The sequence below is a fragment of the Oreochromis niloticus genome, linkage group LG22, assembly GCF_001858045.2.
Source record: "Oreochromis niloticus isolate F11D_XX linkage group LG22, O_niloticus_UMD_NMBU, whole genome shotgun sequence".
NCBI classification, from domain to species: Eukaryota; Metazoa; Chordata; class Actinopteri; order Cichliformes; family Cichlidae; genus Oreochromis; species Oreochromis niloticus.
The window spans coordinates 11,416,482-11,422,010 of NC_031985.2; the positions used below are offsets into that span (position 1 = coordinate 11,416,482).

The following is a 5,529-nucleotide window of genomic DNA, read 5'->3' on the forward strand; positions in this document are numbered from 1 at the left end:
TCCTGTCTGTTCACCTTTATTGTGTTCAGCTGTTTTTAGTTTCCCTCCTGTTTCCACTTCCCTCATTACCTCGTGTAATTTTTATAGCCTAAATTTGCCTGTTTCCTTTGTTGCGTGATACTGTGTTGGTGTCTTTTTTTCTTCTGTGCTTTTGTGAATTTTGTTAAGTTTGTGTTCTGAACATTGTCATCCACAATAAAAGCTCATTTTTGGTTAACCTCTAGTCTGCCACTGCAGACTAGACTTCCTGCGTTTTTTGTCAAATCAAATTTAACTTTTGATTTTTTTGTATCTTCTGATGATTAAAAAAAAATGAACAAACGTATAGATACAGAAATTAATTTTAATGTAAGGGCAGGACAGACAAAAAGTTTGATAGCGAGGACTCTGTGAGGATGGGGAGACATACGCTCCAGCCACAATGTGTTAGTTTGATAGATCCTGCAAAGTAGCTCATAAAAGCATTTGTGAGAAACCAGCAGTGATTGGACATCACAAATCTGTGTATGAAAATCAGTTCAAACTATAAAATATGCTGAGCTTATTTGCTGAGCTTAATAAGCAGCTTTCATTTCTTTCTGAAAATAATTAAGAGAAGAGAAGTGTTCAGACTCGAGGTGATACCTGCAGATACGGCACGGCTACGTCTGCAGCTCGGACAAAATATTTCACTGCATGTTGTACTCTGTATGATTGACTATGTGACCAATGAAGCTTGTTTGTTTGTTTGTTAGATAGTACAAAGAGATGTTTTTCTACTGGTTGTCAAAACATTAAATATAAATAAATAATAAAGAAACAGAAACAGAAGGACTAACTGAGGTCATGATGTTGATGCTTGGGTGTGACAAGCTGTTCACAGAGGTATGTAAAAGGTAAGAACACTCATGTGGTGATAAAGAGTCAAATCGGAAAAACAAAACTGATATTTAGAGGTTAAAACAAGTATGCAAGGATAAAACAATATTATCTCCACATAAATTAAGACTAAACTATAGTACACATTCAGTCCTTTAACATATCAGTGTATTTGGTTATATTTAGTTCAACAAAGAAGAAACAAACAAGAAAAGGAGGCGCTAATACTTTAACGTGTGGTTTCTTTTGTGAACTTTGTTGTTGTTTCCTGTTTGGTTAATGCAGCTATGGTTTCTGCATCTGATTTTCCATAAAGGAGGAACAGTGCATCATAGTTTGCTGTGTATGGGGCTGCATAGCAGCAACTAGTCAGGGTCCCTATGCTGACCCCTCCCATTGCCAAAAGCACAAACAAATGGGCATGTGATCATCAGATCACAAAGTATTAGAAGAAGGTGCTCTGTCATTTGCTGTTAAATGGATGGCCAGGTGCATGTGCGTCAGTTACCTGCGCAACACTGTGGACCATCATATTCTGCTAGATAGGCTGAGACACTGGGTGGGTATATCAGGGGCTGCTTTGGACTGGTTCGAATCTTATTTGCATGAACGATCCTTTTCTGTGGCTACCTCTAAGTACAGTTCCTCTTCTACTTTTCTTGCCCATGGTGTGCCACAAGGTTCAGTTTTGGGGCCTTTATTGTTTTTGTTGTATTTACTTCCTCTTCAGCACTTATTGAGCACTTTGAAGGACATTTTGTGTCACTGCTATGCAGATGATATTCACTTATATATCTCCTTTAAGCCCCAAGATGTTTCCAGGCTACAGATTTTGCACAGGTGCATAGACTCCATTAGAGGTTAGATGGCTGAAAACTTTCTTCAACTAAACAAGGAGAAGACTGAAGTCCTTGTTTGTGCTCCTAAAAAATTTGTACCAAGTGTTATGGAAAACTTGGGTCCACTTGCTACATTTGCCAAACCTTCTATCAGGAACCTTGGTGTGACTTTTGACTCAGCTCTGACTTTGGACGCTCATGTTAAATCTCTGGTCCGCTCCTGTTTTTATCACTTGAGAAACAAGCTGAGTCCCATTGTATCGCGCTCCGAATTAGAAATTGTCATTCATGCATTTGTTTCATCTCGTCTGGATGATTGTAATTCTTTGTTTACTTGTTTATGTAAAGCCTCTTTGGAGTATCTACAAGTTGTTCAGAACGCTGCTGCAAAGGACAAGCATGGACAAGCACCAACATATATCAGTGAACTTCTACATCCATACATTCCCAGCAAGTCCCTGAGGTCATGTGATCAGGACTTGCTGGCTGTCCAACACACGAGGCTGAAAACAAAAGGCAACAGAGCTTTTTTAACTGTGGCCCCCAGACTGTGGAACTCTCTCCCTTTGAGCCTGAGATCTGTGGACTCAGTGGTGGCTTTTAAAAAACAGCTGAAAACTCATCTTTTTAAAATTGCTTTTGGTTGATTTTTATTTTTATATTTTAGCTTCTGTGAAGCACTTTGTGATTTTTATAATAAAATTTTACTTACTTTACCGTATTCTCTGATAGCTGTGGCCTCTTTCTGCAGGATAATGGGCCCTGCCACAAAGCAAAAATACTTCAGGAATGGCTTGAGGAGCACAACAACGACTTTGAGGTGTTGACTTGGCCTCCAAATTCCCCAAATCTGATCTCAGTCGCTCTCTCTCATAAAAAACTGTAAAATAAGCTGAGCAGAGAACACAGGGAGGATACTTTTACAAAGCTAGTGGCTCAAAGATGCAAAGCTTCCATTCAAAAAGTTTTTAGTAAAAAAATAAAATAAAAACTAAAATGTATTAAAATAACTGTAAACAATAAAACAATTGTAAACAATAAAAAACAACTGCCAAAAAAGTCATGGCGATTACTCTGAACTGTAGGTGTGCAGTTTGAGAAATTATAGTGAACAATGTACTTTTTACCAGCCTTGAGTCTATTGAAATTTAGTTTTAGTCTGTTTAAAATAATAAAAAAATATCCATCTATAAAATGTTTTTTAGAGATAAATGCACATTAATAAAACCCCTAGAAATAGATAAACAGATGGCACACATAAGCACGTTATTTCAGCAAATCAAGATCTGAAATGTTGACTCCATTAAATCACACCAATGAAAAATGCACCAGCAAAACTCAAGTGACCTCGATGATACCGAAAAATATAAAGTTTCATAGTTTTAAATTAAAGAAAAATAAAACTGTTATTGAAGGACGGGGTGCAGATAACATCTAATCCTCACCTTATAAAATGTAAAGGGAAATTGTTTCACTAGAAAACAGTGAAAAAAACAACTTACAAATGTTTTTCTGAAAATCCTAAAGAGACATTTAAAGTGAGTCTCGATGTTCATCTGTCTTTCATGAAGATAACATAAGATAAGATAAGATGTGGGAAATTTACTTGGTCACAGCAGAAAGTGGACAGTACAAAGTTAAGATCAGCAAAAATTAATAAAAAACAATCAAAAAGAACAAAATAAAATAGAATAAACATTATATTACAGGCAGTGTAAAATAAAATGTTCAAATGTACAGTTGAAATAAGGTCCAGTATAAATTCTAGGAATATAAACACGGACATCTGTATTGTAAAAATATATAGATAAATTGCACTCAGTAATACTGCACATAAGAGAGAGTAAGCGAAGGTGTAATGCATGCGTGTGTGTGTGTGTGTGTGTGTGTGTGTGTCACATTTTATGAAGTTTTATGAAATAGCTATAAATACCACAAAAAGATGATGAACCATCCCCAGAGCTGCATATAAGGTCTGATATATCAGTGTGGTGCTAAATCAACGCAGGAATAAAACAATATCTGTGCATAAAACTTGAGACACATCAGTGTATATAATAACACTTAAACCAAGAAAGAAAAAAGTCAGAAGAAAAGAAGGAACCAACTGTTATCACTATTAGGTGATATTTTAATGTGTGGTCACTTATTACAAAATGTCTTGTTTCCTGTGGCTGTGCTTCTCGCATCCGACGTTGTGAGACACTGCTGTGAGAAAACAGTGAGAGAAACTGTAATTGACAAAAACATTTGACATTCTTGTAGCTGCACAAAGATACACTGTGTTAGGAATAAATTAAATGTTTAGCAAGCAAAACAGAAACATTTTTTCAAAAACAGCCATAAAATGTACTCTTATTGTTAAACATACAGTAACTACTCTCCTGTTCCACTTTATATATTTTCAAGTGAAATTAAATGAAACCATCAGGGGTTAATGATGAGATCACAGGTAACAACGTTGATGAGAACAAACAGTGATTTTACAGAGTTAGTCAGGACTGACCAACAGCTTTGTTTTGTCTTTTTATTTCTGTTTTTATAGAAATTTTTTCCATAAAGATGTGCAAATAACACTGATACAATGTAACTAGATTGATCAGATGAAACACTTTATTACATTTTAATGTTTAAGGTAAATAAACACAACTATTGATGTGTTAATGATCATATTTGTCATGTTTGAAATCAGTTTTTGTACAGCTCATTACTGTTAAGCATGTTTTTTTAACTGCTGTTTGAGAAGCTTCATTGGCACTAATATTTTTTTCTGCTCTATCTCTTTGAATCTAATAATAGATGAGCTGCGCTGTAGATAGACCCTCCTCCCCATCCTTTAAAGTCATCAGGAAGTTGTTGTTTTTTTAACAGAGAGAACTGAAAGGTGTTGTGCTTCACTTCTCTTTGAAAAGCCTGAGGTGAGGGTCGCAGAGGTGAAGCTTGATGCTTAATTTTCAGTAAATATTGAAGGAATTGATTAAAATAATTAGCACCAGTTTGCTGTTTTGTTATTGTGATTCAGACACAGGTGGACTAACTCTGAAGTCAGGAGCTTGAAGCCTCAGCATGATGAACCGTCCACAGAAATACATAGAAGGTAAGAACATTAATGTGGTGGTAAATCAACAGGGAGGAGAAAAATCTACACTGTTTATGAACAATGCTGTTTTCATACAACGTAACAATATCGTTTTAGTTAAAATATCTTAAATACCTTACTTACAATTTTGTCATACAAATATATGAAATACCTCATTTATGAAGAAAAAAATAAAAAAGTCAATGATATTGTTATGTAATATACACTGTGTCATGTTTCCCTTTAGTCTAATCCAGCTGTGTCTAAGGTTTTATACCAGAAAACAATGGAATTCTATTAAACAGTGACATATCTTTACATCTTTGCTCAACTGCAGTAGAGTTAGAACTATTTATTAAATGTTTATGTACTTGTGTGTTCACTTTCTGTCTCCTCTAAATCAGGTGAAGCGCTTCACTTTCAACGTGAAAAATCAAACAATGCGTTAAAGCTCAGAGTGGCCGTGCTGGTTGTCTGTGTTCTCCTGGTATCGGCTCTCGTGGTAATTTATCTCTGTAAGTTTGAAGTTTTATTTGTGTAGCTTTACTTAAATAACTTTCTGATTTATTGTAAATTAAATGAGAATCAGAATGTTTACTATAAAATTGTGAATAAAAACATAACTTATGACTTTTTAATTCATCTGCATCAAATGAAATACTTTTATTTAAAACTTCTAATAGGCTTCAAGACAAATTTGTCCAGCATTTTCATTAATAAATTTTAACAAATAAATACATTTTATTTTAGGAT

At 34.9% G+C, this 5,529-nt stretch overlaps 1 long non-coding RNA gene across 2 annotated transcripts in view; it reads left to right on the top strand.

Moving 5' to 3' along the window:
* Positions 1–3,713: 3,713 nt before the first annotated feature.
* LOC106097000 (C-type lectin domain family 4 member E) overlaps positions 3,714–5,529 on the top strand; it is a 5,752-nt gene continuing 3,936 nt past the window's right edge. The window contains exons 1-3 of one of the 2 annotated variants that reach the window (XR_002057935.2): positions 3,714–4,615; positions 4,720–4,794; positions 5,181–5,291. This is a non-coding gene — a long non-coding RNA (C-type lectin domain family 4 member E). Of the gene's footprint in view, positions 4,795–5,180; positions 5,292–5,529 lie in introns of both variants that reach the window. The other variant, XR_003215859.1, reaches the window with a different exon arrangement.